The sequence below is a fragment of the Bidens hawaiensis genome, unplaced genomic scaffold (genome assembly GCF_021521415.1).
Source record: "Bidens hawaiensis isolate Kalapana, Puna unplaced genomic scaffold, B.hawaiensis_p1.1 tig00004020_1, whole genome shotgun sequence".
Taxonomy (NCBI): Eukaryota; Viridiplantae; Streptophyta; class Magnoliopsida; order Asterales; family Asteraceae; genus Bidens; species Bidens hawaiensis.
Window position 1 is genome coordinate 1,179,587 of NW_027491236.1, and position 14,458 is coordinate 1,194,044.

Genomic DNA, 14,458 nt, shown 5'->3' on the forward strand with positions numbered 1-14,458 from the left:
ATTCTGTATATATACCATAGATTTCTAACCATTAATTTTATTGGATAAAAGAATTTAAAATTAACAGATGAATGTATTTATCATACGCAAGAATTATAACACCCTACTTTTTGCTAAAACACCCACCAATACGTCCCGTATAGCTCTATACAGGGCGTATTGGTTGCTTTTTCTAGAAAAAACCATCAATTTTGTCTTATTATTAAAAGGGGGTATAGCCCTATACGCCGCCTCTGATATATTTTTTTTAATTTATTATTTGTTATTCTTATTGTTGTTGTTGTTATTATTATTATTATTATTTATTGTTGTTATTAACATAACTGGGGTTTTAAACATCCGTTTGTATCGATCCAGCGGTATTAAGTTCGTTTTTACTTATATTATCATATCTTAAAGTTTCAGGTTCTAAAATGTCGCTGGAATCGATCCAAACGGATGTTTAGAACCCCGGTTATGTTAATAACAATAATAATAATAATAATAATAATAACAAATAATATATTTGTTATTATTATTATTATTTATTGTTGTTATTAACATAACCGGGGTTCTAAACATCCGTTTGAATCGATCCAGTGGCATTAAGTTCGTTTTTACATATATTATCATATCTCAAAGTTTCAGGTTCTAAAATGTCGCTGGAATCGATCCAAACGGATGTTTAGAACTCCGGTTATGTTAAATTAAACGTTTAAGCGAGCTGGTTATGACCAGAATCTAAACAGCGAGTTGGAAGTCGGGTTTTGGTCGGTAGCCTTAAAATTTTGTTACAAAAATAAAAGTCTTCTAGACCGATAGTCGGCTCCGACCAGAAGCATGAGAAATTGACTAGTCAAAGATGTTTGACTTTAGCCTGTAGTTCCCGAAAATGTGATTTTTAGTCTTTTTAAGTGATTTTAAAAGTTTCTAAGGGACATTTGGCATAATTGAAAGTTATGAAATTATAAAATAAGTTAAACCAAGTTAAATACCAATAAATACAAGTTTTAAATAGTTCGAAAGATCCAAATTACGATCCCGAATCAGTTTAATGAATACAAATAAGAAAAATTCGAGATGTTACAGCACCCTCATCGGAATTATAACAGTAATAATAATAATAACAATAATAATAACAAATAATAAATTAAAAAAAATATATCAGAGGCGGCGTATAAATTTGATGTTTTTTTCTAAAAAAACTAATCAATACGTCCCATATAGGACTATACGGGACGTATTGGTGGGTGTTTTAGCAAAAAATGTGATGTCCATAGCAGGACCCTTATAATATACACCCCTTTTTGAGTAATTGACCCTGAAAATAAAAAGCAACTATAATTACATCTGTTATTAATTGTAAAACAAGTTGAACTCGTCCCAATTTAGCATACTTAATTGTCCTTAATTAAATAAAAAATCTCTCATTTATAAAAATAATTAAAAAAAACTAAAAGGTTAAACATGACTCAAGGTTAAATATGACTTGTTTATTATAATAATAAATTTGCTAAATCTCATATTTCGAGAGATTATTGATAATGTATAAATATGATATTTAATGCGTTTGACAAAATAAAGATACAATATTGATACTGTATAAATACGAAATTTAATGCTTTTTAAAAAATAAATATACAATATTGATAATGTACAGATGTGAAATTTAATGCTTTTAAGAAAAATAAAGATACAGTATTGATAATGTATAAATATGAAATTTAATGCTTTTAATTTTGTTTTAACAGCTAACAAACATAGAATGTCTAGGTACTCCGTACGGGGTGACCCAATGGCAAAAGGCCACTGCCAGCTAGCCCAACCCAGCCATACGAAGTCCTTAATCGCCTCCAAGTTATCTCCAGTTCCGGGAAAAACCCACCGCCCGAAGGTACACTGGTGGTAAAACCCAGATGCCTTCAGGGTCAAACTGAAAATCACAAAGATGTCAGTCTTTCTTCATTGAGCCACCAATATCCCTCCAAAGTGTTGTAAGTGGGAATTGAACTTGAGCCTATATTGAGAAACCCAAACTTCCTACCACTACACTACATTGGATATATTTAATGCTTTTAATATTGGTTATCTTTATAGTGTTTTTAGTTAAATGAGTAAAAATGATCTTTTAATTAACTAGTTCACCAAACATACTTCTGTTCTTATAATTTAACCCAAAAAATCTAAAATATGTATGGTTTAGTCCAATAGAAAAAAGAAATTCAGTTTTTTATTACACATAAATGGCAAAGAAACATTTGAGTTTTAAAAATTATATAGTTAGCCACCAAATAAGAAGTTTTAGACATAACCAAATGACTCTTATTTGACCGGATTACTTGGTCCAAAAAAATTTGTCATATATTGAAAGTATCATACACAATAATCCAAACATAATTATTTTATTTAAATGTATGCAAACGAATTTTATGAAACATAAATTAAATATAGCAACTTGTACATGTAAGAAGTATTCTTCCAAATGATGTTTGATGTTTTATGTAAAAATCGTAGCATGTGATGATATTGACTCTCTCATAGGTAATTCATCTGATTGTACGTACAAGTATATAATAAAATTATTTATGTTTAGGGCTCTTAAAAGATTTAGAGGTGAAACTTATTCATCGCGTGTGATGAGATTGACACTCATACAATATTAATCTATCTCTCTCTCTCTCTGCATATATAATACACACATGCGCATATATACATTAATTGAGTTTTGTATTTTATTTTTCTACATATTATGATTCACTGCAACAAACAAACATTTGGTTGGAAGTGTGGCTATATATACATAGTGAAGAAGTTGATGTTTAACATTTTGAAGTCTAAACGGCGATGCTCCACATTTAATCAAGACGTCGGACGGTATCGTTAGTATGGACATCCAAGTTACACATATAAAGCATAAGATGAATTAACAAAACTGAAAAAAGCGATGTAGACGTGTGTTTGCATTTTCAATACATTACTTGTCCAAAAATGATGTTTTAACTTATGATAAACATAAGGTAATCAAATGCTTATTAAGCACAATATAGCATGCAAGTGTTACAAGGTCGTTAGTTTTTAATACAAACAAGTGACAAAATTCAACATTCAAGTTATATTATTTTCAAATAGGCCACCAATTAAACAAGAAGTTTCAAATCAACACCTAACGGCAATAACTTTTAACTCGTTAATTTTTTGTTCACACATTGACATTGAATATAGGCTTTACTTATGTAGACACGCATTATTAATTTGACTTGATTAATATACCGATCTTGATTAATGGAGATTCTCATTAATAATTCATTAACTTAGAAGATATTAAATACAAGATTAATGACTAGGAGTTGTTACAACAATTTAGGAAGACCAAAACAGAAGTTATTTTATCTATAAATACAACATTAAAAATAATTTAAAATTGTATTATATGTTTTGGAGGGAATCATCGTATATTGAGTTCTATGGTAAGGTTAAAATGCAAAGAATGACAAAAACGAGAATTATGAGAAGGATTTGTGAAAATAAAAAACACACCTAAAAATATTCAAAAAAATAAAGAAAATAATCATAATTCAAAATATAAATAAAAAAAATTAAAAACCAAAATGTTTTTACCGTTATTCCCGTAAATAAACGACGAAAAAATACAATGCCGAGAAAAAAGACACAATGATGAAAATTAACAAAAGACACAATTATAAATAAAAAAGACACAATAGATGGCAAAATATAACACAATGCCGAATAAAATATAATACAATGTTGAGTAATATAACACGATATAAAAAAAAGATACAATGCCAAGGAAAAAATACACAATCAATGACGACAATAAACAAAAAGACAACGATATATATTTTTTTAGAACGAGAAAGACGGGAGAAACTTTATTGTTTTTTTACTTTTTTTATATTTTTTATTTTGAGTTATGATTTTTTTATTAATTTTTTAAGGGAATTTTTCTTTTTTGCCACAAATCAATTTTATCCTTCTAATTTTTATTCTCTTTTGTAATATAACCTGGCCCTTGAATTCTAATATAACCCGCAGCATACATGGACGATCTTGAGATGAGCCCGGTCTTAGATAAAAAAAAAAACTGGCAGAGTCGTAGCAGTGTTTAGCTAACGGTTTAGTTAGTGCGCTTACTAGTTGGTTGTCACCAGAGTCGTGATTTGCCCGTATGGAACCGTCTTGGACTTTTTCACGCACAAAATGCAAATCCAAGGCGAGACACTTCATGAATGAGTGGAAAACTAGATTAGCCGAGTAGCGTGTGACACTAGTTGTCATATCATATTGGCGGTGTAACAGTAGACTTGCAACCAAGTTCGAATAGTAGGGCCATTAACCATTGCACTTCGGTTGAGGCGACAAACGGAACTAAACTTTCGTTGAGGAAGAGGTAGTGTTGGCTGCCGTTTAGAGCTCCACGAAAATGGGTTTGATCCGAGGTAAACTATGTATTCGGTGGTATAGGTTTGTTTATTACTTGCCCAATCTGCATCGATGAAAGCATGAAGGTGCAAAGGTGTGTTACGTCGGATTAGCTAGTAGCCCATGGTGCATGGTTACATGCAAGTATCTTAATAAACGTTTAATTGCATGTAAATAAATTAAGATCGGTCGGTGTATGCATGAACTTGGATAATTTATTAACGGTGAAGGCTTAGTATTCAGTGGGTGAGGTAAGGGGACTCCAGGCATCTTGCTTCGTGAGTAGTTGTCGAGCATTGCATGGTGTTGGTGTGGTTGACTGGTTGTCGCCTACCGGTTTATAGTCAATGGCTATATATATTTGCCACCAATGTAATTTTTTCTTTATATATTATTTCATAAAATCAGCAACAATGTTTGTACCTTTGATTCGGTTGCTATATTTGCGAACGTTTTATGACTAAATAAATTTTAATTGGCTTTGGATCCTTTCATATCATCTTGGATTCTCACACACCATTTTTTTTCCTATACAGCTTGTATATGGCTATACGGTCGTATAGCACATGAATCATGTCAGTTTGTGTCGGAGCTCGTCGGTCATTGTTTGTAGTGCCTCGTATAGCCCTATACAGGCCGTATAGGGCTATACAAGCGTATAGACAAGTTTTTTGACACAATTTTAAATATTAATATATTAATACCGTATAGACCTATACGGGCCGTATAGACCTATACGGGCCGTATAGATGATTTCTTGGATACAATTTTAAATATTAATACGTTAATATCTTACATTTTAATGTATTAAGTACACATACTTGGCTAAATATGATATTTTAGAATATAATAAATTGTCTATTAACATTTACATAACATAATCGGCTAAATAATTTGTAGTTGTACCCCAAAAACATTCGTTTAAGATTATATTATGTTACATTTTATAATAGTCTATACACAATAATCAATCAATGATTACGCCAACAAGAAAACATATGATCAAAACATACTGATAAACATCTGGTTCACATACATAAAAATAAAAGTGCACCCCAAATATTTGGCAAAAGTTTTCTATACGGTCGTATAGCCCTATACGACCGTATAAGTTTTATGGTGTGTCAGCTAGCAATACGAGCCATTTAATACCTATACGACTCTATAGGTTGAAAAAAGTTTTTTTTTGTCCCCTTGTTAGTCATGCGTAGCCTATACGGTCGTATAGGCCTATACGAGCCGTATAGGCATATGGGAGTGGTCTAAGTGGATCACGTCCATTTTAATTTTAATTTTGAAACTATTGACCTTATTTGATTTTGAAATACTTTGGTTGCTATATGTGCGACTAAATTAAAGTAAATAAAAAAAGTTTTAGTTTTTCTTTTTTTAAACTATTTCTGAGACAAAAACTAAACTTTAGTCACAACATTCGCAACCATTTACAATGACCGACCGTTAGTAATTTCGCAAATGATTTTGCTGTGATCGCTAATTACTTGTGATCATTTTGATTTTGTTCATAAATACAATGGCTAACTAATTAACTTCGTGATCGTGTTTGTTGGTTGCACATTTGAGTTTTTTTCAGATGTGATGATGTTTGAGAAATATTTTTCATAACTAAGCATTAGGTTTAGAAGTTATAAAAAATAATACAATCTCCGTTAGTAACGACAACTTGAAGGTATATTATAGGGTTAGTCAGGGAATATAAGACTAATATTATTAATTGGGAATGTATAAGTTGCCATTAGTATATGTAGTATTTGCCCAATTATGTATAAGTATATTGTGACAAGACGAAACACGTGACACATCAGATGGATAATAAGGAAGTAAACACAGAAATAATTGAAGCTTGTAGATTGATTGATAGATGAAACTTGCATACATTGAACGAACCTTATACAAACTCTCTTAGTTAAATAGAGAGGCATACAACGGTACGTTCTTAACATAAGACCCAGATTCAAAACAAACTGACCCAGTGCATATTATATATATATAGCAGCACTTTTCTTCAAAGTCAAAATAACATCAACTGTAAACTTAATTTTTGTAATCAAAACCTTAGTTGATACTTGGATTGCTGATCCGGATAGAAAACCCCAAAATGCTGCTCACTCTTGGCTCCTGGTTTCCGGTTCTCATCAAACATTGCAAACAAATACGTCTCTATGGATCTTCCACGCCTTGCGGGCGTCCCTCTCGAACTCTTCACATGTGAAATCAAATTTCTATAATAAGTTCTTGCGTTTTCGATTGTCGCAAAAGGTCCTTCTGCCGACGGCCATCCACTCTCGGACACAACTATCTCAATATTGCCTCCACCAAGACGTAATTGAGCTGCATAATGGGCGTCATACATAGCTTCAAAAAGGTTGAAGTATTCTCGATCTTGAATATCAGTATAAGCGCGTGTTGTTCGGGTAAATAATGCGAACGGAAGATCTGGCAACGTGGGCGGACCAATATGAGCAAAGTAAGGGTAGATTTTAGCAAGCATTGGTGATCCATTTTGATTTAGGAATGTGATAATTGGTTGAATATAATTCAACACATTATCATGAAATACACCTTGACTCGGTGGATATGATATCTTTAACAGGCCCGTGTAGGTTGCGGTTGAGACCTTGATTCGGTCAGCAACGCCTAAGGCTCTAAGGGCGTTTTGAACATTTCTCATTGCTGGAAGCACGAACCCGATGAACTGACGAGTGTCCTTGTTATTTGGATCGACTTCATTTCCCACAGAGATGTATCGGAATCTTACATTAGGGTAACTTAAGATGTTATTTCTAACCCAAGTGGTTGCGGCATTTGGATTGTTGAGGGCTTCAAGATCAACGTTAGGTACGTCAACGATGAGTTTGATATTGGTTCCCGTGAGGGCTCGAAGAGTGGTTTGATTTGGAGCATAGATTCGCATCCTCGTTATGCCGTTGGCTCGGTAAAGGTTTACCACTTGTTGTTGGGTGGGCAAAGGTTTGCCAAGTTCTCCATAGCACACGCCTACTGGTTGTACTGGTTGTGCGTCTGTAATTTGCATCAAGATCAAAATCATTAACAACATGCATTAATACACCTGGTAAATTTACTTATAGAGGTATATATGCATGAAAAATAATTACATCCTAAAAACATATCTTTAGTCAAAGGGGAACTCAGATGTCATAAATCCGTACACAAAACCAAATACCAAGTCTTATATTTTTGTACATTTGTATTTTGCAAAATGGATATTGATATATGTAGGTACAAAAATATATACCCATATATATTTCTTTAACCATATTAGAATATGATCACAAACAATAACATAAGTTTGACTCTTGACAATTTCAAGAGGTAATATGCGTCTTCTAATTAGCATATTTAATTAGTTACTAACATATACATATAGTAAAGCAAATATGCATAGATAGAGGGAATTAATTAATCACCCGTGAGAAGGAAAATGTAAATTAGTAAACCACCGAGTAGTAGGAGATGAATGCCATAACGTTAAGTGCGTTGATGGAATTTGTGTTTTGGGCTTTGGGAGCTAACCATATATATAGTGTCGACTGCCGAGTTTGAGTGGCCCGGTTAGGATATTTAAATAATACAAGTCTGTAAAATCACAACTTAAATATTAAAATTATTTATTTTCCACGAGTATTTTGTATATTCCACACAAATGGACACAACCCACTTGAGTAAGGTTTTGTTTTATGTGCTTGCATGTCCATTTCTTAGAAATAACTTACATTTCTTAAAACCAATTTTATTTTTTATTTTTTGGAGAAAGACTTTTGTTAAACATTGACTAAATTTTGTATTTGTAAATGTATATATAGGTAGTGTTTTTTTATGTAAGTTATCTTGATTTGCCTTGATATTAATGGTAATGAATAATCTTAATACTATTATCGGTTCATATATTATATATTAAGTTTGAATTATTAAATTCTAACTTTATAAATAAATTTTAAGTTGGCGTGTCATTTATCACGTCATCGCAGGCAAAATGAGATATTTCTATGTGTTGGTTTAGTGTGCTTCTACGCTAACACAAATTGCACGATATTTCTATTTGTGAGATATTTGGCGGATCTCCTAAACATATACCTTCTATGCTAAGAAGTGGACCGCTTCAAGGTCTAGATTCTATCACCTAATCGATCTAATGTGAAAATCAGTTGAAGTGTTTGAAATTTGTAGCTGTTAACTTGTAAATGGAAACATACACACTTTCACTTGTTAAGGCTATTTAGGTGGGATTGTTTAGACATAATGTTTAACTTGGCATGTTTAAATATCTCATCTATATGTGCCAGTAAAAGGCCAACAGACGTTTACAAGTGAAATTCACAAGTCTTCCAATTTTAAACTAGTAATATATATTCGGCCAAAAAAAATCGTGAAAGTCGCGAGGTATTTACGTAAACAATACGAGGTGGTTCAAGTAATTGGCAAAGCGCATTTCTTACGTGAACTTACCTCACATTGTGTAAGCTAGTCTTTTAAATTTAATGACAAACTTATTTTGAGGGTATTTGCATGTTTTTTATAATTTTTTTTGCAAGGTTGTGATTACATCGAAACAAAAGGCAAGCGGGCAACAACTTACGCCTCTACCCATTTTGAATTGCAAAAATCAATCTTTTAAAAACTACATCCGTTGATATTGGAATACTCACAACATTACTATGCATAACCCGTTGAATTCGGCTAAATAACTCCATAGCTTCAAACATGAGGAAATCAAAAGTGTCAATATTTTAAAAAGTCAAAAAAATTTTATAAAATAATTCATATATGTGCATGAAAATTGTTATACAAGTTTGTAAAATAATTTACATATCGGTTTTATGCTTTATTAAAATTCATACTCCCTCTCCATCGCTCTTCAGGTGTCATGGTTTGAAAAACACTAAGTTTAAAATAGATTGAATGATTACTTTTTTTGTTTACCAAATGATAATAATGTCCTTGAAAATTGAGTCCATTAATATTGTTTTTTTAAATGTATATGTTTAAGGGTAAACTTAGAAATTGACTAATGAACTTTGAAAGTAAACATTTGTAATTGGACAAGTAAAAAGAAAATATGGACACTTTTAATGGGATGGAGTGAGTACTGTAATAGGTAAGGCACGTTTAGATATTCTAGTTATATCTTATATTTTAAAGACGGCTTGGACGCGTTTAATTATTAATTTGTATCATGTATTCGTGTTCGATTGTAAAGGCTATTTTAAGATAATACCAAAATACCCTTTTCATAATTCAAGACTAAGTAAAAAATGTTCGGTTTTAATGGCATGAATGCCCCGTCAAACAGCCAATGCGCTATTCCTCCGTGTGAATAACAAAATCTGGCCCATATATAATTTAACTTGTCTGTGGAAAGAAACAACGTTAACGTCTTTTAAGTGTTGCATCTTGTATAAGTAATGACTTTCAATTTTAATGTGTCACCCTCAAGTGGAGAAGTCATGATTGTCTGCTCAAAACTAAATAACGAATAACTATGTCGTCGGGATAGGACGTCGCCAGAAAACCAAAAAACGTGCCTCACCTTATAGCGTCGTTGCTGTAGGCTTTCATTTAATGCCGTTGCTATATGGTTGAAGTGTCACGCGATAAACAAAGTTATAGATTTTCTTTTTCTTCCGGACATAAATAGATCATGTCTTTTGCTTTTATATTAAAGGGTATACGTTAAATATTTGTTTTCTCCGTAACACATTAATTAAAGTGTATAATACGGAGTAATATGCATATTTTGCATAAGTTATATATGAAAGAAAATACATATATTGAGGTCGAGAGAGAGAGACAGATTATTATGAAAGAAACATTCTTCCTACTTTTGTAACATACAATTAATGTATGTATTGACTTGTTCACCAAAACCGTCCACATATTATTCGAATTTTATAGTTAAATGTGAAATTAAGAAATTAGAACAAAACATGGTTGACTTAACGACTTTCTAGTTTCTATAGACTTACAAAGCTCGTTGTGGGACGAGTTTTAATATTTGGATGGAGTGTCCATTGATTTTTATTGACCCTGTACGTATACACACAGTCACATATTAATATAATAATAAGTATTTAACAGGCTGGTTCTGGAAATTGATTTTCCTTGCGATTAATACGTCATTATGATGGAGCGAGCACACGTACTTAATTTGGGCAAAGATATGTGTGTATATTTACGTATTATATTTACGCAAGTTATGTATATAATTAATGTTATAATAAAAAAGTAACTATTTATGCATGCAATTACACAACATATATATATGATTAATTACGTAATACTCATCGTGATAATCATCAACTTGGACGTAGAAGGATCTGTCATTCTGAAAATTGGTCTGGGTGTTTGCTTCATTACAACGATATAATTCGTATTTCTAGATCTATGCCTATGGGCCGTTGGTGTAGTTACCACAAGATAATTCGTATTGTTAGTTATTGTAATGGCCTTGTATGTTTTTCTCCTAGAGGTGTCAAGCTTGTAGTAACCAATCCTTCAACTAGGGGAAAAAAACCTTCCAGTGCCGCCCTATCAACCTAATATGGATGGAATTGGAATGATCAGGGCAGTATTATGTTGGGGTTTCGGTTATGATCCGTGCATGGATGATTACAAGGTTATAGTAGGGTTTAGGAATAGACTTGATCGAAATTGGACAACCTTTTTTGTTTTAACTTTGAAACTTGGTTACCATTCTATGAGATATTGACTCAAGTAAATGAAAAGTTATTGGAAAAATAAGGTATAGGATTATAGTTTGTGTGGCGGGGCGCTTTACTGGTTCATGAGGGATGAAAATAAGAAGAAAGTTATTATTTCTTTGTATTTATCTACAGAGAAATTTAAAGAAATTCCCAACCGGATACGATTGATTATGAGATGCCGATGATCTCAGTGTCTCGGGGTTTTAGAAGGCTGTCTATGCATCTTCTTGTATTGTATTTTCCTTTGTTTCGTAACAAGATGCCGATGATCTCAATGTCTCAGGGTTTTAGAAGACTGTCTATGCATCTTCTTGTATTTTCCTTTGTTTCGTAATAAGAGGTGGGTAATAAAAAACAAGTGGGAACTATATATTAGCCATTGTCGCAACAAGTAGGATGTTGCACGAATTTTTTTTGAAAGGGGGGCTAATTTACAAAGATTAATCACTTGGGGTGCTGGAAAAATATTTTTTTAAAATGGGGGGTTGTCTCAATTTGTAATGGTGGGGAGTTTTAGAAATATAGGAGTGTCAGAGTTATGTCAGAGAATGTAAGAACTCCCATCCGTTCTTAATGGCGGGGACTGCAACTATCTCCCCTCCCTTTCTAACGGAGGGGAGTATGGAAAAGCGATCTCCCCTCCATTTGTAACGGCGGGGAGTCTACAAAATGTTTTTTTATACGAAAGTTTTGGGTACTAATGCTACTTTGAAATTTGAAGTTCTGCAAAGTATTTTGTAATATTGTTTTTAAATTTCAGCCATCAAAATTTTGAACCACCTGCTTTTAGAGATATCTCATGTATGAACCTCATTTTAAACCTCGTTTCATGCGTTGCAAAGTACTCACGCAAAAGAAATTAGTCAAGAAAAAAATTAGTTAAGAAAATCACGTATGGCGATTAAAGAAATACACACGAAGTTTACAAAAAACTGTTTTGTACTAATATTGTTTTTAAATTTTTACCTTTTAAAATCTTGAACCATGAACATTTGTAAGATTAATTTTAAATTGACATTAAAATGAGTCTCCTCCTTTTACAAACTCCCCGCCGTTACAAATGGAGTGGAGATAACTTTTCCAGACTCCCCTCCGTTAGAAAGGGAGGGGGGATACTTTTGCAGTCCCCGTCATTAAGAATGGAGGGGAGTTCTTACATTCTCTGACATAACTCCGACACACCTATATTTTTGAAACTCCCCGCCATTACAAATGGAGGCAACCCCCTTTTGAAAAAAAGTATTTTTCCGGCCCCCCAAGTGATTAATCCTTGTAATTTAGCCCCCCTTTCAAAAAAAATTCATGTTGCACACTTCATGCCATATATGGTGGATTCACAAAAGATCTGTAGTCTTGATGATTGTACTCCTATGCCCAACGGACAGAAATATATCAATGACAGTATCTTTGTCAAGAGCCTCGTATCTCCTTACCTCCATGTTAATGATTATTATGAGGGACCATTGAGAAATGTCGAGGTTCGATCATAATGTCCTTTACTTTTTACACACACATATATATGTATATATATGTTGATGCTAAATTGTCCTAATTTTCTGTTTGTATATGCATGCAATGCAGCAGGGGCATGACAATGGGAGTGTTAAAAGCAGCAACATAAGAAAGAGGAATAGGAGCAAGATAATCCTTTTTTGTTCAGATATTAAGCCTTACCGATTGTGTAACATGCACGTATATACTTCCATGTGTTCTGTAATTTGTACCATTATAATTACTTTAATCTCCATATTTTTGTTTTTTGTAATTCACACATTTATCTTCTGCCGTATGCAAACCTTTCAATAATCCTTTTCTGTTCAGTTACTTCCGATGCATCTTAGACATAACTTGAAAACCAGTCCTGTTAGTCTATGTATAATAATATGGAATAGCAGATTTGTTAGGATTAGTGAAGGCCTTTGGGCCGGGTTCGTTGGTTGACAATTAGAAGACAAAAGGGGCGGCCCATTTAATTATGGAGGAAAACCCATTTGACGTTTTCTTGGTCCCTAAGTCACTTAACCTAATTGTTCTCTATATATATGTCATAGTCATGTATTGTAATTTTTGTACTGTGCTTAATAAAATACCCTAGTTGCAGCCCGTGGACGTAGGTCGCCTTGACCAAACCACGTAGAAACCCGTGTTTCTTATTTATTGCTTTCGTTTGTGCGTGTGTGTTTGTGTTTCCGCTGCGTACCGACTCTGTTCAATACCTAACAAGATTAACTTTTAATATTTGTATTTCTTCAGTCAAACCTTTACTTCATTTATCTTGAAGAATTATATAACAAATTCTTCTTAGTTTCTTCTAAGAACAGAATAAATCGGGACGGGCCTAAGAGAAAAGTAGATGATTCTATCGGCACGGCACACCTAGATTATATCATGTTAGCTCTATTGTAAAGTTCTCTTAAAAGTAATACAAATATTTCTTTGTTTAAGTCTCAAATTTGTCAAAGAGTTATCTCCCATATATTCGCAACATGGAAGTGTTTACGGAAAGTGACAAGTAACAAATCTTGGAATGGAAAGGAGATGGGAATTAAATAAGTCACTACCATTCAATTGTACGTTTTATTTGATTTACATATTAATTAACATATGTTAATAGAATGTATTAGTACTTTATGTTTTTTAGGAATCACAAAGAAACATGAATGAAATAAAATGATCCCCAATTTCTCAAAATAAAAAATGATTACCAGAATAAAAGAAATTGCAATTGCGACGGTCGTAGTGGTGGCGCCAGCAATGGTGGTGGTCTAGCAGCGATAGTAGTGAGGGCAATGGCAATGACAATGGTTGTGGTGGCTATGGCGACAATGGTGGCGGTCGTGATAAGGCGGCGGCGACAGTAGCGGTGCAGGGGGGGTGGTGTTCAGGTGGTGGTTGTGGTGGCGGCGGTGGTGGTGACGGTGTGGGCAGTGGTAGTGGTTAGACAACGACAAGGGTGATGGCGGTGATGATCAGACGGTGACGGTAGCACGTATGATAGAGGCACTGCTACTCGCATGCATATTATACTGCATCAGCAAGTTCACCACTAACAAAAAGGACCGTATGATATATGACCCAAGTAATGACTCGGCATCATGTGTGACCCTTGGCATCATGTGTGACCAGCAGTAACACAATATAACGTACCATCAATTGTGCTTTAAAACTAATAAACGGATGTTACAAATTAAAAATTCACACCCGCACCGCGAAGCACGTGTAAGAATACTAGGGTTTTTTTTCCTGAACGACCAATTGAGATCATTGACAGTCACTGACGTATCCGATTATCTCCATTT

At 33.4% G+C, this 14,458-nt stretch overlaps 1 pseudogene; it reads right to left on the reverse strand.

Annotated features, from left to right (window-relative positions):
* Nucleotides 1–6,484: 6,484 nt before the first annotated feature.
* Nucleotides 6,485–7,495, reverse strand: LOC143625103 (glucan endo-1,3-beta-glucosidase A pseudogene; annotated as a pseudogene).
* Between the last annotated feature and the right edge of the window lie 6,963 nt (nucleotides 7,496–14,458).